This window comes from Podarcis erhardii, assembly GCF_964252035.2.
Source record: "Podarcis erhardii genome assembly, chromosome: 14".
NCBI lineage: Eukaryota > Metazoa > Chordata > Lepidosauria > Squamata > Lacertidae > Podarcis > Podarcis erhardii.
The window spans coordinates 50628521-50649991 of record NC_138503.1 but is presented as its reverse complement, the minus strand read 5'-3'; the positions used below and the strand labels follow the sequence as shown (position 1 = coordinate 50649991).

Here is a 21471-nt window from a genome sequence, read left to right as displayed (position 1 = left end):
GAAAGTTATATGACTGACAACAAGGCAAAATAAATTAAAAAATTGTCCAGCATTTATTCATCCAATGTCCTTTTGGACCAGCAGCCATCTCTGACCTTATGCCCCCTTCCCCTCCAAATGTTTTGGACTTCTATCTATCTATCTATCTATCTATCTATCTATCTATCTAATCTATCACATTTCCACCCCACCTCCCAGGAGCTCAAGACAGCATACATGGTTCTCCCCTCCCCAAGTCTCATTTAACCCCCACAACAACCTTGTGAGGTAGGTTAGGCTGTTAGGTTGAATGGGAGAGGATTCGAACCCAGGTTTCCCAGGTCCTAATATGGCCCTCTAACCACTGCACCATCCTGGCTCAATTGCCAGGCTGGCTAGAACGGATGAGAATTGGGGGCTTAAACAGCTTCAGAGTAGAAGCTTATTACAGTTAAAAGTATTTCAGGCACGATTCTTACATTGTTTTATGCATTTTTTAAAAAATACTTAACGCATTGTTTTCTTTCCCCTTCAAGGGGCTCAAGGTGGCGTGCCTGGTCCCCCCCCCTTCCATTATATCATCACAAGAACCCTGTGAGGTAGGCTAGGCTGACAAGCAGCGACTGCCCCCCCCCTCAACATGGTCACCCAGTGAGCTTCCTGGCTGGGCCGGGATTCGAACTCTGGTCTCCCAGTCGGACACTCTGAGCAGGAGACCGCGCTGGCACTAGAACTCCCACCCTGGCTGACCATTGGATTCGCTTGCTGGGGGGGGTTGGGGTTGGGAATTGGGGTCCAAAACCAGAGCACGAGGTGAGGGGGCCTGTATAGGAGCCTGGCTATATAGTTCCGAAGCCGCCGCCGCCCCCACTTTCCTCTTTAGATCTCTCACAAAGTTTCTAGGTCGGTGGCCGGACTGGGCAGGAGAGACGGGGAGGGTGGGTGGCCGCTGGCCGCGGGGACTCCTGCTCCCTTACCTGTCTCTCCCTGTGCGAAGGCAGCCAGCCCAGGTGGGTCGAGCGACCGTTCCTCTGTTCTCCTGGACGGCAGCAGCAGCAGCCGCCGCTCCTTAAGCGCTCTCCTCTCCGCGCCCGTCGATCCTCCGCAGCGCCGCCTGGCCGCCCCCTCGCGGGCATAGGGGACCGGCCAGCGGGAGGGAAAGACGGGTAAGTGGACCCCCCACCCCGCGCCCAAATCTAAGAGGGAATGAAAGCAAGAAGCGGGCGCCGGAGGTTCAGAGCCGATGCCGATTTAACCGACGGTCGGGTCGGTTTCTACGCCGCGCCCATCGCCGGGTCTTCGGATCTACGGAGTTAGAAGCCCTCCCACCGGCGCCGCTCCCTCCTCCGATTCACCGGAGGCGCTTGTCCCGGGATAGCCTCGATCCTGAGCACGTTGCTTCGCGAGGAAGCCTCGAGGGGACCAGCCGTCTCGGCGGGGCTTTCCTTCTGAGCAGAGACGCCTAAAGCTGGAGCCGTCCAGCCGCAACACTAAACGCTCCGTTCCCTTTATCTTCACGGAGCCCATAGGCGGCGCCGGAGAACGGGCGGGGGGGCCAAGCGCCCCCACAGCAAAGACCTCGCTCCTCCACTCCCCCCCCCTCCATTGCTGAACTCCTGTCATAGACAAATCCTGTTATTTTCTTTCAGGGATCTTAACACATGAGGCACAGTTCGCCTAGCTAGAAATATACTTTCCCCCTTCTTTTGCCCTTCATCATCATCATCATCATCATCATCATCATTATTTACTGGTGCCGCCACTAAGTAAGCCCCGTTGAATTCAGTAGAACTTGCTTCCGTGTAAACGCTCATCAGAAGAAACTGAGAAGCGGGGTGAAACTAGATCCGACTCACTCCCCCCCCCCCATAATTTTTTTGCCCCCACCTCCTCTGCAACATGCCCCCCTCCCTCGTTTAGGTCGAGGGGGAAAGCGCTGGTTTTCCAGGTTCACCTTTCTGGCTTTGCAGCCCCCTCAAAGCTCCAGCTACAAAATAGAAATCGCTCTCCGCCCCCCCCCTCGCCCCCCGTTAATTCTCGGCGCTCTGTATCCGTAGCACGATCTCAGCGCCTCTCTCGCTCTCTCGGCAAAGCAGCTGGCCAATTCAGCCGGCATACAAAGGAGCTGCCTCGAGTCCAGCGATAGTAAAGGGAGATTTTTATTTTTTTAAGGAGGAGGGGAGGAGAGAGACAGTAATCAAATCCTGGCGTGGACAAACGGGCAAGGAAGAAGCATTTGTGGTGATCAAAGCCAACCATCTCACCAGGTGTGTATGAGATCAAGATCAAGGAACATCCGGATTTGTTTGGGGGTGGGGGTGCATGCAGCGTAGAACTCCTACATCTGAATTATTCTTATTTATTCGTATTAAATAACATGTTATACATGAGATACGATTTGGCGTAGTACTTTAAAAAAATTAAACCGCCTTGGATGCCTGGGCAGAAAGGCGGTATAGAAACGAGATCGTTTCGTTTCTATACCGCCTTTCTGCCGAGGCATCCGAGGCCATATTTCGGAGTGGGTGGGAAGGAAGGAAGGGGGGCAAGCTAAACGGAGGAGAAATGACGAAGGTGCAAACCTCCCGCCCTCACCTCAGCCTGCAAATTCACACCAACACCAGTACATTGAAATAAGGGGCATGTGAGGAAGCCGAACCTGGTTCCCCAGAAGAGACAGCTGGTCTCTCAGAGAGCAGGCCTGAATGACCTCGGATATCTTGAGTTTTCTATTAGCCAGCAGGCTGCAAGCTTTGGAAAGGCACAGAGAACTCCGCCTGAAGAAGAGCCCTGTTTAATCCGAAAGGTGTTTTTATCTGATAGAGATCAACAAAGTAACCACGGCCCGTTCAGTGCATGTAGTGAGGTGCAGCTAAGCTTCCTTGCGCCGAACGAACCCTAGACCAGGTTCACACGTGGCCACTGGTTCCAGTTCACCGCCTCTAGACCGTATCCCCCGCTCTCCCATATCCCTGCATTGGCTAGATGGCCCTTTGGATCCCTTGGCATTGCAATCAGAGGAAAGAAGCTAAGCGGGTTGGACTGGATGATCCTGGGGTGTCCCCTCCCATCTCTACAGCTCTGCGATTCTTGAGATGCGCACCGGCAAGCCCCGAGCCCTGGAAGCTGCTCCCTTTTCATTTTAGCTTTAACCGAATTGTCAAATGCTGCACTTTTGCCTTTTGCATCTCATCACCAACCCCAGGAGTCTTGTCTGCTTGCCAATTTACGATCCCTCCTTATGCATCTGAAGGAGTGGACTCTGGCCCACGACAGCCCAGGCCGCCATAAATATCCTCCTCCAGGCGTCACGGGACTGTTCGGGTTTTTCCTGCGGCAATCAGAGCTCGGCCTTCTCTGGAAGCCGCTCCGTTTTAAAGAGGCGACTTCACACACCGGGAGTCCCCACACGGCATATGGAAATCCAAAGCCATCCCTGATTGAAGGGAAACGGGTGGGGAAAAGACGGGAGACTTTCCTTCTGTGTGGTTTTTTTTAAAAAACCAATCTGATTGCCAGGCTGTAACAACCGCAGGGAGAACTAATCCATATGAAGCGAGTCTTCAACAGCGTCCTCCAGCTTTTCATGCAGCTCAATCCTGGGCATGTTTATTCAGAAGTAACGCTGGGGGCCAGGATCCTGGGAGGAATCGAACTCGATGGGTTTTCATTTCTGAGTAGGATAGGATCGCACTCCATCCCTATGCCTACTCATCAGGCAGCAAACTAGGACTGTTGACCAGGAAAAGCGTAGGGGGGGTGGCTTACTTGCGAGTAAAACTTTTGCTGGTGCAACTTAGAGTCATAAAATCGTAGAGCTGGGAGGGTCATCTATAGTCCAACCCCCGGCAATGCCGGCATCGCAGCAAAAGAATCTTTGACAGATGGCCACCCAGCTTCTGTTTAAAAACCTTCAGCGAAGGAGAGTCTACCACCCTCAGAAAGTTCTTAATGTTTAATACGAACCTCCTTTCTTGCCACTGGAATCCATTGGTTCGGGTCCTGGGCTCTGGAGAAGCAGAAAACAAGCTTGCTTCGTCTGAAAGCCTTTCAGATATTTGAAGATGGCTATCATATAAGCAATGACAAACCTAGACAACATCTTAAAAAGCAGAGACATCATCTTGCCGACAAAGTTCCGTATAGTTAAAGCTATGGTTTTCCCAGTCGTGATGTATGGAAGTGAGAGCTGGACCATCAAGAAGGCTGATTGCTGAATAATTGATGCTTTTGAATTCTGGTGCTGGAGGAGACGCTTGAGAGTCCCATGGACTGCAAGAAGATCAAACCTATCCATTCTGAAGGAAATCAGCCCTGAGTGCTCACTGGAAGGACAGATCCTGAAGCTGAGGCTCCAAGACTTCGGCCACCTCATGAGAAGAGAAGACTCTCTGGAAAAGACCCTGATGATGGGAAAGATGGAGGGCACAAGGAGAAGGGGACAACAGAGGACGAGATGGTTGGACAGTGTTCTCGAAGCTCCCAGCATGAGTTTGACCAAGCTGTGGGAGGCAGTGGAAGACAGGAGTACTTGGCGTGCTCTGGTCCAGGGGGTCACGAAGAGTCGGACACGACTAAACGACTAAACAACAACAACAACATCATATAAGCTCTCAGAAGGCTGGACACACTCAACCGTTCCTCATAAGGCTTGGTTTCCAGACCCTTGATCATCTTGATAGAAATACCCTTCTGGACACGGTACTCCAGGTGGGGTTTGACATATATGGGGCCACCCACACGTGTCCATAGGGTCCCTCCCTTGTCACAGGTGACGGGGTGGGTCGGTGGGTTTCTGCAGCCATCCGCAGAAAGCCCTAGATGTCTAAGGGAGCAGCAGGACCCTGGAACGCGGGGTCCGATCCTAGGTACGTTTACTCCGAGGCAACTGGCACTGCGTTCAGGAGACCCCCCAGGAAAGCCAGACATCCAACTCAGCGGGGTTTCCCCCACTTCCCTTCCAAAGGATGCCTGGGGATTCGGCTGTGTGTGTGTGTGTTTTAGAACCACGGCGGTGCGCAGCCCGATCCTAACGCGCGTTTACTCGGAAGTAAGAAGCCAAAGGAGCTTCTAGCTCGTCAGAAATCCTTTAAAATCCCACACGTGGAAGAAGGAAGAGAGAAAATAGGGAGCAGATATGAAGCTGCCTTATACTGGCAATTGGTTTATCTAGACCAGTGTTCCCAACCTTTGGCCTCCAGCTGTTTTTGGACTACAACTCCCATCATCCCTAGCTAGCAAGACCCAGTGGTCAGGGATGGTGGGAATTGTAGTCCCTAAACAGCTGGAGACCAAAGGTTGGGAAACACTGATCTAGACCCTTTTACCTGGAACCTTCTGAATGCGAAGCAGGTGTTTTCCCACTGGGCTACGGTTCCTTCCCGAAAGAGGAGGCTGTATGTTCTGAAATTAGCAGGTAACTTGTAAGTTTCAGCCTCGCTGCCTCCCTTTCTCCTCCCTTAGTCCTCTGATCTTCTCTTCCGGTTAGGCAGACTTGCAACAGCGTCGTTTCCTGTCTCACGCCCCATAAACTCTCGGATTTGTGGAGCGTGGTTTTTTGGTTGAGTTTTTATAGGATGTTTCTTGGCTACAGTCGCCACTTTGGGGAAGCAGCAAGGCGAGAGAGGCTGTAAAACTGTCTCAAGGCAAACGAACCTGACAGCATAATATTTTTCTTTCTCCACCTCACTGAAGGATCTCGCGTCTCTCCCAGCGCCGGCTTCGCCCCCCCCCCCCCGGTGCCTAATAGGGCCTTTTCAAGAAAGAAGACGAAGAGACAACCCCAAAGAGCTTGTCCTGATTTCTTGTCGGAAGTGTTTTGTCCCGATTTCTTGTCGAAAGTGTTCTCGGCGGGTCAAAGAAAACCACTGATGGTTCCACCTCACTTGTAATCCTATGGTCTTCAACAGGTCTCCTCGTTTAGGAATCGCCTTCTCTTTAATTGGAGAGCTAGAGATCATCGATCTGGAGTGATTTGATCATCAGTTTGCTGACTGCGGGGTTTCTTTTTCCTGAAACTGCAAACTTGGGAAAGAAGGCCTGGTTCACACGTACATATCCATCACTGGGCAAGAGCGTCAATTCCACGTGTGAATGGGAGCCATCATTGATAAGGCTTTCATAACAGGATTATCTGAAACGCAATGGAGTTTTCTTTTCACACACTCTGCTTCCTGCCAAGCCTCAAGTGTTGAGGAATGGAGTGACGTTTGGCACGTGTGAACGCTTGCCTTTCTTCAAGAGCAGGCCCACGGTATAAGTCCCAAAATTCACAGACACATACAGAGAGACTGTGACCTGAGTACTTCCCTGCTTACCCATCCCCGCATTGTATCCGGTTTCTCTTTCTGCCCAGTCTTTCCCCTAAGACATTGGGCAAGTTCACACGTGTATGACCATCACTTGATGAATGCAACACACAACCTTATGCGCCTGTATGTGCGAAAGGCTCATTCCTGATGAACCTTTCCTCGCACCTAGAGCTTTTCAGTAGGGTCGGTTCACACGTTCGAGTGCGCTCGCCCTTACATCGCGTGTCTGCTGCTGAACATATTATTCGGTCGCAGAGCCTCTGCCCCGCATGCGAGAAGGAAGGTCCCAAGCTCACTCCGCAACGGCCTCTCCAGAGAGCTGGAAGAGACTCGTGTTTGTCCTTCCTTTCAGAGGATATTTGGGGGATGCGTCGACTTAATTGAAAATGCGCCTGTACCGGCATCAGCTCTTTCGGGTGCCTGGAATAGATGTCATTTATATACAGCGATGGCAACTCCGTTCCCCTTTTGCTTGGAAACATTGGATTCAATTTATATTAATGATCTCTTTATTCAATACTGCAAACTTTTAAATATTTCATGCGATGCAAGCGGGCAGCGAACTGCGTCGAGCGCACAGGGAGGAAGGAGGCGCTCCGCGGCCCTCGGCGTCAATGTGGTCGCGGTGGAAGGAGGGGCCCCTGTCGTTACAAGAAAGGCCAAATCGTCAGGACGCGAGGCGGGAGGATTTCGCCCCGAGGTCGTGGCCGTCTGGAGCTGCCGCATGCTGGGTTTATTTGACAGCGGGAGCCGGGGACCCAGACGGCGCCTGGGGAGGCTGTTGGCGGCGGAACCAACCCAGTCAAATGGCTCAGCTTTGGAGGAAATGATCGCCCCCTGGAAGTGTGCCCTCGAGATCTCGAAAGGCGGGGAAGGGCTGCTGCGTTCCCACGTTCGCCTCCCGTCCCGTGACGGCTGCAGCCTCCAGTGTATTGTGTGGACAAGCCAACGGATCAGGGATCAGTGGTCCCGTCAGGAGATACCCTTTGGAGGGGAGAGATTTGGGACCGAAATGAGCAAGACAATAACCCCCACAACTGCTACAAAACTGACTTGCCAGGTTGAGAAGCGAGGCCAACAGCATGGTGTAGTGGCTAGAGAGCTGGGCTAGGACTTGGGAGGGAAAGGTAAAGGGACCCCTAACCATTAGGTCCAGTCCTGGCCGACTCTGGGGTTGCGGCGCTCATCTCGCTTTACTGACCGAGGGAGCCGGCGTACAGCTTCTGGGTCATGTGGCCAGCATGACTAAGCCGCTTCTGGCAAACTAGAGCAGCGCACGGAAACACCGTTTACCTTCCCTCTGGAGCAGTACCTATTTATCTACTTGCACTTTGACGTGCTTTCGAACTGCTAGGTTGGCAGGAGCAGGGACTGAGCAATGGGAGCTCACCCCGTCGCGGGGATTCGAACCGCCGACCTTCTGATTGGCAAGCCGTAGGCTCTGTGGTTTAACCCACAGTGCCACCTGCATCCCTTAGGACTTGGGAGACCAGGGTTCAAATCCCCACTTGGCCATGGAGCTTGCTGGGCCAGCTGCTGTCTCTCAGCCTAACCTAGGGTTGTTGTGAGGATACAACGGAGAGGGGAAGAGCTATGTATGTCACCTCCATGGAGGAAATTTTGGTGGGATACATGTGTAGTAATAACAATATACCCATTGCCATCTGAAATAGTCTTCACCATCCCGGTGTGCGCTAGATGTTTTGGACTACAACTCCCATAAGCCTCAGCCACCTGGTTAGGGCTGATGGGAGTTGTAGTCCAAAACATCAGAGCACACCGGGATGGTGAAGGCTGGGAGATGGAGAGCTAGCAATCTAAAATCACATAATTTCCCCAACACTAAATTGTGGAACTAGCTCCCACAGGAGGCAGTGCTGAACACCAACTTAGATGGCTTTCAAAGAGAACTGGAGAAATATCAGTGGGTACTAGCCAGGATGTGGCTATGCTCTGCTCTCCCTCCCTGGTTAGAGGCAGTAAATGGTTCTGAATATCAGTTGCTGGAAGCTGCAAGAGGGGAGATTGCTCTTGTGCGCTGGTCTTGCTTATGAGTTTCCAACATGTTTCTGGTTGGCCACTGTGCAACCAGCAGGCTGTTCCTCCTTCATTGGAGGCTTCTATGTATTATTATTATTATTATTATTATTATTATTATTATTATTATTATTATTATTATTTAATTAATATGCTGCCCTATACATATAATCAAAATAAAACAACAACCCAATAGCACCCCACCCCAAAAGAAAGAGGCACATTTTAAAAGGGCATAGGTTTCTAAGTAGAGGTTAGATGGCTATCTGTCATGGATGCTATAGCTGAGGTTCCTGTATTGCAGGGGGTTGGACTAGATGATGCCTTCCAATTCTACAATTCTATGATTTTTTCCTAGAGTGGGAAGTTCTTACCCAGATATAGGCAACCTTTGGCCCTCCAGATGTTTTGGCCTACAACTCCCATGATCCCTAGCTAACAGGACCAGTTGTCAGGGATTATGGGAATTGTAGTCCAAAATGTCTGGAGGGCCGAGGGTTGCCTATGCCTGTTCTTACCCATTCTTCTGAGTAGGTCCATAGACTTCTGCCTCACTGACCTGCCAGCATCCTTCTTCTCATACTGGCCAATCAGATGCTTCTGGGAAGTTCACAAGGAAGGCTAGAAGGGTTACCCACTCTTGTATTCAGTGGCCCACTACTTCTGGACATAATTAGAAGCTCAGACAGTAATACAGTAGCTGCTTATAGACCTCACTCCTCCTCCTCGAGTTTGTTTAATAACCCTCTCCCTCTCCAATCCAGTGGTTCTCATCACAACCTTCAGCAGGAGAATTTTAAAGGTCAGTTGTGGTGTGGTGTGAGTCTCGAAGGAAATGCTCTTCAGGGGTGTCACGTTCACACATTCAGCTGGTTGTCACGAAGGTTGAGATACCAATGCAGCATAGGCATGGCTGGTTGATCTCAACAAGACTCTACCTCCTGGGTCTCAAACATCAGACCTTTGCAAGCTGGTGCCTTGCAGAAGGTCTGGAGTCCAAATCACATCAGACCCAGCCAGCATGGCCAATGGTCAGGGATGATGGGAGCTGGAGGGTACCAACTTGGGGAAATCTCCTCCTCACCTACACCTGTCTCACTGTGTATCATAGGTATGGAACTTCCACATCTGGATGCTTAAGGAGACAATCCTATGTTTCTGATTTTACCAACTGGTGGTCAGTCAAAGGTGCTCAAGCTTACCCGAATGGTTCCTCAATCCGAAAAAGCAAACAAGAATTGTATGGTCATTGGATGTGTGTGTGAACAAGTATGATGCCTGAATGTCCAAGGGACCTTTTGGATGAGAAGGTGGAATGGAGGGTGGTACTGCCAGTCTCCAAAGAAAAAGTAGGAGCTTAGATGGAACATAGGAAGCTACCTTATACCAAGTCATTATACCATTCATGTATCTTGCTCAGTATTGTCTACACTGACTGGCAGGCTCTCAAGGGTTTCAGGCAGGAGTCTTTCTCTATCTAAAAATGACACGGGTTGAACCCAGGACATTCTGCACACAAAGCAGATGCTCTACCACTGAATTGTAGCCCTTCCCCAAATGAATAAAGAGGGTTTTTTGGGGAGTGGGTGATGCTGGTGTGGTTGGTAAGCATTTCTCAGTGGCTGTGCTAGAAGCACCCATAGAAAGCTGGAGCCTACAGAGGGGAAGGTAACCCCATATGTCTCAAAATACAGAAGGAAGGCTGAAAGGTTATTCCCCCCTTCATGAGAATTAACAGAAGGAGGGCGCCATGCCTACTATTTACTCCAGTGAAGTTCCTTTATAGCAAAACTTCCATGGTTCAATAGAAAGCACTTGCACACACTATTGGAAACAGATTGATTGAGGCAGTCCTCCCCAACCTGATGCCCTCCAAATGTCTTAGACTACAACTCCCATCAGCCCTGGCTAGCACTACCAATAGTAAATGGTGATGGGATTTGGAGTCCAGCTGGAGGGCCACAGGTTCCCCATTCCTGCTGAAATGCAGGTCTACAGGTGCTGTCCAAGATTTGAGTGCTGAATGACTACTTCTTCTGAGATCTGTTGGACACTTTCTTCCACCACCAGATATTGTTGGACTCCAACTCCCAACAGCGCCAGCCAGCACAGCAGATGGTCACCAATGATGAGAGTTGTAGTCTGAAACATCTGGTGAGCACCAGCTTGGAGAAGGTTGGGTTTGGGCTTGGGGACGTGGAGGGGATGTCCTCAGGGGGGCGCTGTCAGCTATACTTATTTTTGTCCTCAGCAACTTGTGCATCCCCAATGGAAACAAGCGAACTTGGATATGGGAGACCTAAATTCAGTAGAGAATCTGGGTTTCTGGGCAGGTCACACACATAGCTGTGTGCACCAGTTGCAGGTGAACTTGTGAACAGGTGGCACTCCAAAAGATCTGTTCAATGTGATGTCATGTTATTCTTTGTTTATTACATTTATATACCACCTTTCTTCCATCATGGGACTCAAGGTAACATACATGGATTCCCAAGTGGAAGCCTGGATAGCTCAGTTGATAGAAAGAGCATCAGACTTTTAAATTATGGTTCAAGTCCTTATTTGGGTGGATTCTGTTTTGGGAAGATCTGTACCTCAGTGGTAGAGCTTTGCATGCAGAAGGTCCCATGTTCAGTTCCCAAAAGCAGATCCAAGTAGGGCTGGGAATGTTCCCTGCTTGAAATCCTGGAGAGCTGCTGCCAGTTAGTGTAGGCAGTCCTGAGCTAGATGGACCATGACTTGGTATCAGGCAGCTTCCTGTCCTATCTTCCTAAATGGTCTCCTGTCCAAGAAGTGTCCAGACCTCAAACCTACATAGCTTCCTCAAGGTGGCTACCCAATACACCTTCAAACCATATCTGAAGGCAATTGGCAATAGAAATAACAACAGAAGAACGTGAAGCTCCAGCTGGGTGAAGGATTCTGCCTTGGCTCACCATCACATTTCAAACTTGATTAAAATCTCAACAGTACTTACACAGGCAAAGAGCAGCCCTGAACATATAGTCTATTTAGTCTTCTTTAACCTCCCCAGACTTTCTTGGACTACATTTCCCATCTTCCCTACTCATCTTAGATCAGGGATGATGGTAATTGTGGTCCAGCAATATTTGGGAGCCCAAGATTGATGAACACAGAGGTAGACAACATCATAGTGACTTCCATTTGAAAAGCACAGCAATACATAAAAGGGGGCAGAAGTTATGTGAAACTTCTGCCTGACCCATGATGGTTGTTTCTCAGATTAATAATAATAATAATAATAATAATAATAATAATAATAATAATTTATTATTTATACTCCGCCCATCTGGCTGAGTTTCCCCAGCCACTCTGGGTGGCTTCCAATCAAGTGTTAAAAACAATACAGCATTAAATATTAAAAACTTCCCTAAACAGGGCTGCCTTCAGATGTCTTTTAAAGAGAAGATAGCTGCTTATTTCCTTCACATCTGAAGGGAGGGCATTCCACAGGGTGGGCGCCACTACCAAGAAGGCCCCCTGTCTGGTTCCCTGTAACCTCACTTCTTGCAATGAGGGAACCGCCAGAAGGCCCTTGGCACTGGACCTCAGTGTCCGGGTTGAACGATGGGGGTGGAGATGCTCCTTCAGGTATACAGAACATTCAAGCATTCACACGTTGTTGGAGTCACAGAGATACGAAATCAAATTCACTCGGCCTTTTTCAAATTGCTCCCACCTCTGGTATAAAAATCAGGAATTCAGTAATATACAGAGGTGCTGTGAGATCACGGAACAATGATTGCAGAGGGCTGCCGAAATCAGTCCTAGAGCTGATTCACATGTGCATGTCCATCAATGACTGTATCTCCGCCCGATGACTTTATACGTGAGTGAACTGTCATAAAACAAGCACTACATCCAGACTTTCATATGCCCCCAGATCGCTTTAAATTCAATCCTCTCCAGTGGAGTTAGTTCACACATTGAACTGTCAGCCGTCAAGTGTATCCAGCTCCTAAATCATGAGAGATCTAGTGATGTAACATGCACCTGTGGACTAAATCACGGCTGCCTCCCTCAAATATTTAAGCTTTGCGTCGTTATTCTCGTGGAAGGATTCAAGTTTAGACATTAAATGAACCCTTCATTCAGGGAAAGCTATCAGGATAAATTAAATCATTTGCTGCCCTTCATTGTTGCTGTATCCAAGGCCTTGCTGTGAAAAGACTGTGTGCTCACCTTGTCCAATAGCAGAGCCGGCTCTGAAATGTGTGGCAGCATAACTGTGGTCCACAGTGACCCCAGAGCTAAGAATGGAAAGGCTTCCTAGTGCAACTGGCACACTGTTGTGAAACTGACTGGCATTGGGGTAGGCAGGCAGTGGCCTTGAAAGTAGTCTCCAGAAAAACAGGTGACAAGAATACAGGAGCAAACAGAAGACGGATCCAGCTAGGCAGATCTGGGGTCCCCCATCTTTTACAGAACTAGGAGTACCTGGAGAAGCAGAAGGAGACTTTAGTACCTCTGCTAGACTCGCTGCCAGAGGCTCACCCCTCTCCCTTCTTGCCCTTCGGGAACAGGGTGAGATGCTGCTAAAAGGTATTCTGATTTCTGACATCCCCAAAGAGAGATCAGTAACCTGTCAGTCAGACTTCTCATGCCAGCTTTCCCCTCTCTTTCTTTATCTGGTTCATGTAAACAAGATGATCCCTGAAGGAAGGAGCACTTCATGCAGTTACACAAAGAGGAACAGTTGTTACGTTATGGACCCAAAGTCCATATTCGGGTGATACCTTTCTTAGGCCAAGCATAATGTCCTATAACAGTAGGCCAGCTTTCAAGTTCCTCAGAACTCTTCCTTATGCCACTAGATATTTTTTTTAAATAAATGAGTGAGGGGTGGGGTGGAATAAGGCTGTTGGTATTAGCTAAACCATCCAGGTTTGCAATAGCCATTGCTCTCTTCCTCTGTCTTAAAAAAAGTAGTCTGCTGAAGAGTGCTGTGGAACTCAGAAGCTTGCACACTATTATGTAACATTTTGCTTGGCCGCAATATGGATTCATATGGACTTTTGATCCTGTGGAGCATAACAGTCATGACAGCGTGGAAAAAAGAATCTATTTTGTATTAGGATCATAGGAAGCTGCCTTATCCTTGAGGTCAGATCTTTGGCCTGTCTAGCTCAGTATTGTGGCTCTCTGGCTTTCAAGCAAGAGTCTCTCCCAGCCTAGGGCATGGGGCATTCTGCATGCCAAGCAGATGCTCTATCTACAAACTATGGTCCTGTTTCTGAAAATAAAATTTCCAGTCCTCATGGCTCTGGATACAGGGCTGAATTCCGTGGGAATCTTCCATGCATCGGGTCAAGCCAACATTGTCTACACTGACTGGCAGCGTCTCTCCAGTGACTCAGACAGGGGTTTCTCCCAGCCCTACCGGAGTCTTCTGCATGCTTCACGGCCCTTCCCTCGCCCTCCCCTTTCCTCCTTCATTTTTGTCTTCACCCACATTTAAAGCTTCTAGGGCAGAAACAAACACACAAAAAGGGAAGGCAATCGATTCACATTTTCTCTCCCGCATCTATATTTGGGGGAATGGGGCCAGGCTAGAGGGAGAGGCAGAGGCCTGCAACAGACTCACTCGCCCGCTGGAAGCCGCTTCCCCAAACTCTCCATCTTGGTCTCTCGCTCCAGCAGGAAGGAGGAACGGGACCCAAACCAGCCCTGGCTGTACTGTCAGTGGCTCCTAGTCTTGGGCAAAGGAGACGGGCTGCGAGCTGGGACTCAGCTGACGGAGGACCGAACCTGCCTTGCTCTATCCGGACACTGGACCCACCAGAAGGATCGGTTTAGCAGGATCGCTTGCACTGTACGTACAACACACACCCTATAAAGGCAGGGTTGGAGATGGTGATTTACAGAATTGTTATATATAGGGTGTTTTTGGAATGAGGGAGGGGGTGATCAAAGCACTTGAGCCAGCCAGAAAAGATAAGGCCACCCTGATCTGAGGCTTGACTCCGCATCGCTCTCCCTACGGGGATGAATGAAAACCCTTTCCTTTCTACGGAAGGCAGAGGGAAGCGGGTGGACCCTAAATCTGCACAGCGCAGCCCATGAGAATCACGTCTACTCATCTGCGCATAACCTCATCCAGGTCGAATTTCTGGAGCATCGTAGAATGGGATAGAATGATGGGAGCCGTGTGTGTGTGTGTGTGTGTGTGTGTGTGTGTGTGCTCTCACTACCACTGAGGCCATTTCTCAGCTGAGTCACGAATTGCAATCCATAGGCACATGGGAACCTGCTTTGTCAGTATAAAGGCCATCGGCCCATCTAGTTCAGCACTGCCCACTCGGACTGGCAGCAGCATTCCAGAGTTTCAGACAGGGAGCCTCTCCCTGCCTTCTCTACACATGCTGGGGTTGAACCCGGGAGTTTCTGAAGACCAGGAAAGCACAACTTCTGAGAGGGGCAGTCTGTGTTAGAGAAGGACGGGACAGGATAGTTCAGGCCTGCTTGTTTGGCGAGGAGTCTGCATAACCTTTACTCATCCGAGGCACCGATTGCCCCACCGGCTGGGAGCGGCTCCCCAAGGGCTCAGGCGAGGTCCTCTCCGAGAACTACCTGGAGATAGGCTCGAACCTGCAACTTTCTGCATGCCCAGCAGACGCTCTATCGCCGAGCTACGTCCATTTCCTGAATTCAACGGAAGCCTTTGCAGAACCCATTGGCTCTGCACTCTTTGGAGGATGACGGAATCACTAAGTTCTATGGGATGCAATCTGTGGCACAGCTGAACACATACGAAGCTGTCCATCTGTGCAACTGGCGGCCCGCTGCTGCGCGTGCCTTGCGAGTCCAGGGCGAGTCAACCAGACAGACTCGTAGCCACGGTGTAATAAGCTGGTCTCTCTCTCTCTCTCAATCTCTCTCCCCCATATGTTCTGGGGCGCGAGGGAAAGAGGGCAGCGTTTCCCTCCCTCTCCATTTCCCGTTTCTGCCAGCCTTTTGCAGCCCAGCTGGGGGGTGGGCTTGGGTAGGCCGCCCTGTTGGCTCGACTTCATTCAAATGCAATCAAGGATCTTTGGCAAAAGCTCCGCTGGATGTCGAACAATAGCCGCCTTGATTGGCAGGTTCCTCTGTGTTTATCATTAATTCTGTGCAACTCTACGGCAACATCTGTCATTTTAATTAAAGCTGCAATACAGACACCGGCTAAGCATCGTACGCCAATGTATAGATATCATATATATGTATTTGGGCAACAACCGAGAACCCACCACACGCAAGACATTTAGAGGGAGATATAAAACGCACCCGGGAGCCACCGGACCCAATCGGGGGCTGTCCAGCTGTCCGTGTCTCAACTTTGGACCGTCCATCATCACCAAGAACCCCTCTCTCCTTCGGCACGATTTCACCACCCCCAGCAGAATCGATTAGGGGAAAGGGGAAACTTTGCCAAGGACGAGAGAGGATTTAAAAATATCTATCTGTGCTTTTTCTTCTTCTTCTTTTAAACAGGCTATAACTCTCCTCTGGCCTCGTTTCAATCAGCTCTGCATATTGCTGGCTCGACGTACGCAGGAGAGGATGTGAAGCCCGTCTCTGGACTGGAAAGAGAGCGGCAGAAGGAGGTCTGTGCGCGCGTTTCTTAGCTAGCGGGGCCGTTAGGGCCGGACTTTGGGGCAGATGTCCAGGCCTCCATTCAGCAGACTGGGGAGGGAGGGGGGAGGCGGTGCTCATGCGCAGCAGGGCCGGCTCTTGCCACATTTTTAAGCAAGGGAAGAAGTAAGACTTCGAAGCATTTAAAGCGGATGATGGGGGTGAACAAGGCCGTGATCCAGAGTGTAACATGACCTACAGTACAGGGGAATTTAATCAAAACGAGGTGTGTGTCGGGTCGACTGCAAAAAGGAAGCCCATATTTATTTATTTAAATAAATTAAATTTATTTATTTATTTTGTTTTGGGTTGTTGTTTTTTTAAGGGCGCGTGAGGAGTGTTGTATGGGAACACCTTGAGCTCACAGCAAGTTGCCAAGGTGAGGGGAGTGAGCAGTCCTCTGAACGGCCAGGAAAGCAGCGATCCTGGGACACAAGCCCGATTCTTGAGCCGCTTCATCCATTCATTCATTCATGGGGAATGAAGTGGCTTGAGAAAGGTTGAAGCTTAAACGGATTGTGGATCGAGGCTGACTGGCCATCTGCGGATGGCGGTTGGAGCGGGGTGGAAATGAATGAATATAGGTCAGTCGTTAATTTCCACACCGAGTGTACTTCTCCATCCTTTGGAAGCTTTTTCTAGTGGCTTTAAACCCCCCCCCCCCGTATTCGACCCAACTCGGTTCAGTCACCTGGCTTACTCGGCAAGGAGCGCGATTCACACTGTACCTGCTCAGAGACACACAGACCTGGAGTTACTACATTCCTAAGCAAGATTAGCTTGGAACCTAAACATTCCTGGAGGACAGAGCTCTCAGAGAGAAAGGAAACGTTTGCGTTCAAAGTCTGCGGGCGGAGTGGGGCGGAGAGACAGAGAGAGCGGGGGAGGGGGTCTGTCCATGCCCTCCTATGAGCTTTCCAGAAGTGTCTGGCTATCCATTGTCGGTGACACAACATTGGGGTGGGGGCTTGTTTTTCGTGTTGGATCAGGTTCCGGAGCACAGCCATAGGTGAAGTTAAAGCCTGATGCTAATCAAGGAAAGTCCATTAAAGAATTTTTTAAAAAAATCTAAAGCAAAATACATTGTTACTACTACTACTATTATCATTATCTTTCCTCCATTTATACCCTGCCTTTCTCCAGTCCTGAAACTCAAGACGACGTGCATGTGGTCTCCTGGTTCCCCCTCATCCAGACACTGGCCAGAACGAGAGCGGCTTAGCTTCAAGGAAGGAGATGGCCTCGTGAGCCTTCAGACCCGGGAAATCTAGCCGATAGGACTCGAGAGCTAAGCTCTGGGAGTGCCTCATGCTCTTGGTCTCTCTCTCTCTCTCTCCACTTTGACAATCAGGGTCATTAATCATTTTCGACAAGTTCTACAGCCACCAGTAAACAGCTTTATCCAAGGCGCAAGTTAACCTGTCAGGGAGATTTCAAGCGACGGTTCGGAGCCAGTCGCCCGGGCAAAGAAACACACATACTTGCGGGGGCCTCCTTCGCCCTAGGAACACTTCCTCTTCTTCTTTCTTTAACCACCAGTACCCTCCCGACTTTCTAGGACAGACGCCCGTGAGCAACAACCTTAGGAACCCCCTCCCCACCGACCAACCGAGGACGTCTCATCCACCCAGCAATTTTTTGATTCCGGACTGAAACCTGGGTCGAACTGTTACGTCCGACAGTCCCGATGCCTTTGAGTTGTAGACGAAACCGGCAGTGGTGCCTCGATCTAGCCGGTTCCTTCCCCTTTCCAGAGACACCGGGATTGCAAGGTTAGCTGGGGGGCAGGACGGTTCGTCGTCCCCCGTCCACCCCCCCGCAACAGTTGCATTAACTTCCCATTAAGTGACGAGGCTACTTGAGGACTTAGAATGGGGGAACCGGACGCCAAGAGAAGAAGGGTGGGCGTCGAAAGCAAGAACGAGAAAGGAGAAAAGTGAAATATTTGTACTGTGGGAATTAAAGTGAACTACCTTTAAGAGAAATTGGGAGAGCGGTCGAGAACGGCGGAGTCTTTTATTCGCATCGGGGAGCTGTCCGCTCCCCGCTGGTGCTGAAACAGGCCCACTTCGCGAAGAGTCTCTGCGCGCTTGGGTGCCAGCACCTACAGAGCAGCTCCTCCCTCCCTCTCCTCTGGTCCCCTCCGGGGAGTGGGGTGGGGAGGAGTGGGGAGCCTTGGTTAAGCTCCTAGCTCGCCCCAGCTGCACCCAGAGCCGCCCTGCACCCCAATGTCCCAACCAGCCCACGGCGCGGCGCAGAAAAGTTTTGGGCCACCCGCAGGGAGTCAGGCGCCACCTTCCCAGCTTGTGTGTCCAAGGAGGCAAGTTTGGACCCAGAAGGAGAGGAGAGGTTGCGGGGGACCCCGAACCCTTTATTCCACCCCCAGCACATGGAGCGTCTAGGAAAGGTTCGGGCTGGGAGTGGGGGAGATGCACAGAAAGGCTTAGCACTGGAAACATCTGTCACGGGATGATTGGGGGGGGGGGAGAGAGAATCCAGGGCAAGGAACAGAAGTGGCTGGAGGCTGAAGATGGTGTGTGTGCTGTTTGTGCGTGTTTCAATCTGCAAATGAATGCCTAGAGTAGGTGGGTTTGGGCGGCGTGCGCCCCTCAGGCTCAACTGATGCAGAAGGCTCACGATCTGGCAGAGAAGAGATCCACGGGGGGCCCATCCTGCACCCCTCCTCTCTGCTTAAGGCAATACTACTCATAATCCTAGCGGTTGACATCTCCCGTTCAGCTATTGCGGCGCCGGTGAAGGGGGGGGGGAGAGAGAAAGACGAGCTATATATATATATATATATATATATATATATACACACACACACACACACCTTCCGAGCTGAAGCCGGAGCTTCGCCCCCCGCCAGGCTTACCTACCTGCCTCCGGCATGGAAGGAAGAAGGAAAGGAGCGGCTTCCCAGCCCCGACGCCCTCTTGAAACACGACTGGGAGGACCCGATGGGCGGCCAGCCTCGCTTGCTCGCTCGCTCTCCGGTGCTGCGCCTCCGCCTCTTTGCTCGCTCGCTCGCTCTCTTGCGCGCTCCCTCTCTCTCTCAGCTCCCCTCCCCAAGCGTCCTCTCCCGGCAGGCAGCCTCTCTCTGCCCCCCTCCTCCTCAGACAAATCCTTTGGCGGCCTGAAAGAGAGAGAGAGAGAAGGAGCGAGAGCCGCAGCTTCTCCCTTCGGCCGCCCTCACTGCGTCAAGGAGCCGGCGGAGAGCTCGCCACCATCCCGGTCCGAGGCGAAGCGAAGGAGCCCGACCAGTCTGTGGATCCCGGAGCGCCGCCTCTGCCTTGAAGGATTCCCGGGAGACGCTGAGGGTGGGGCGGGGGGAGATCAGAGCTGGAGGGGGGGGCAGCCAGCCTTTCTTCCCTCCTCCTCTCAGTTCTTCTTCTTTCTCTCTTCTTTTGCTGCTGGAGAGGCCCCAAGGGGGAGGGGACGGCCGCCGCTTACCGAGAGAGTCAGGCAGAGGGAAGAGCGAGCGAGAGATTCCGTCTGGTTGCAAGCCCGATCAAAGGTTTAATGTAAGAGTCCACCGAGTGGGAAGGCGGTGGGGAGGAGGGAGGGGCTGAAGAGAGACTCGTGTGTGTGTGTGTGTGTGTGTGTGTGTGTGTGTGTGAATGGATGGGTGGGTGGAAGGGGAGGGGAGGAAGAAGAGGGTGTGTGCAGCTCCTTCGCCGGGGAGATCCAATGGAAGTTAAAGCCTTCGAAGTGTCTCTGAGCTGATTGTTTGGCGAGGAGAACCGAGCCGTCAACGGGAGGCGGCAGCGGAGCCAGCGAGCAAATCGCCTTCCACGGGGAAACCCCCCTCCCCCAATCCGCGACCCCCCCGTCCTTCCTTCCTTCCTTCCTTCCTTCCTTCCTTCCTTCCTTCCTTCCCCTATTGTATCAGTCACTCCAACAAAGAACCGCTGCAAACTTGGATTATTACATTTTTTAAAAGATTCTTCAGCCAGGCCTTCGATCTCTCTCCAGCTGAATATTGAGGATGTGGGGGAGGAATAGGGAAAAGGAAACAATAGACTGAGGGAGGCAGTGCACGCGCGCGCACTCACACACGCGCTTTTAAATCGCTTACTTCCTGGGAAAATTTCTTGAAGGAAACTTTACGCACATCTCTTTCCATTCATTCAAGATGGGAGGGGAGCCGGCAGATACAGTGCTGGTCTTTAACAGGGAATAATGCACCCACCCACCCCGCTTACGAAAACATGGCACCTTTGTATCCATCACTCTGCCGCCAGCCCCCCACTCCAAAAAACCCACGCTGCTTCCTCTGTGTCGAAGGTAAAAGCCCACAGCCCCCTAGAGGCCTCTTTAGCGAGTCGGCCGTCGGTCCCTATTAAAGAACCATCTTTAGCTATTTGTATGCAAATATCTTCCGGTAGCATTTCACTTCTTATATTTGTGTGCTTGTGAGAGAGAGAGAGAGGGGGGAGGGGAGGGGAGGGGAGGAGGGAGGGAGGGAGGGAGGGAGGGAGGGAGCGAGGGAGAGGGAGATGCTCAGCAAGAGTGTTACAGAAGTTGAACCACTTCTTGATTCTGAGGGAAAGGATGGGGACCCCTTGTGGTCCTCCAAACGTTCTTAGAGTGCCATCGTCATCCCTGACCACTGGTCATGCTGCCTGGGAGTTCAGTAATACCTAGAGGTGGGTGTTATAGGTTTCCCCATCCGTGGTTTAGAGGGTCCTGATTCCGCCTCTCCGGGCTCCTACTCAGCCCAGCCGCCCTTAGTAAGCTCGCAAAATCAAAGGAGTGGTTGTTTAAGTAACACGCTAAGGAAACGCTCTGATTCATCGCTAGGAGCTTCTGCGGACGACGATTTGCAGGAAGCGGGCAGAGGAGCCGATAGCTCTCGATGGGGGGAGGGGGGCCGACAGGAGCAGCTGAGGGGCAGTGGAAGAATCTGGTTGCAAGTTATCAAGGTGAGGGCGCGAGATAAAGTTAACTACAATTCTCTGAGCACCACTGAGCAAGCACTGGCTATGCCCCTGTATTCTGGCCTGGGTGAGTCAATCGTTTGAATAATACATAGACAAATATAATCGATAGTCTTGCGTAAGCTACATTATTCAATCTGTATATCTTCCCGTCTCTTGTCTTCCATGGGACTACGTTTATGAGCCGCCGAAGGCAAAGCACTGGGGCACACGGACCTATCCAACAGTTCTCCTGATAAACCACTCCTTCCGGTATCTTAAGAACATCAGAAGAGGCCCAAGGCCCGGCAACAAATTCAGCATCCTGCTTCCCACAGGGCAGGACTAGATGCCTTGATGCCCTCAGCTGGTATTCAGAAATAAACAGCTAAGAATATAAGAAATGAGATCAGCCTGAGAGTCTAGCACCTCACTTCTCTCAATGGCCAACTAGGTTCTCCAGGAAGCCCACAGGTAGGACGTGGAGGGAGTAGCCCTCACCCAAGTGGTACAACCCTCACCCGGTGATGTCCATCCTTTGAACTGGGAGGTTCAATTTAGCTGTCAGGGCTGTCATAGGCATTGTGTTGACA

The 21471-nt window shown here is 51.0% G+C and overlaps 1 protein-coding gene across 4 annotated transcripts in view; it reads right to left on the bottom strand.

Moving 5' to 3' along the window:
- Positions 1-19552, bottom strand: part of ELFN1 (extracellular leucine rich repeat and fibronectin type III domain containing 1) — a 255809-nt gene extending 236257 nt beyond the window's left edge. For 2 of the 4 annotated variants that reach the window (XM_081839698.1, XM_081839696.1), the window contains exon 1: positions 957-1499. The gene's annotated coding sequence lies outside the window, so the exon portion shown is untranslated. Of the gene's footprint in view, positions 1-956; positions 1500-18834 lie in introns of those variants that run through there. The other 2 variants (XM_081839697.1, XM_081839695.1) reach the window with 2 other exon arrangements.
- Between the last annotated feature and the right edge of the window lie 1919 nt (positions 19553-21471).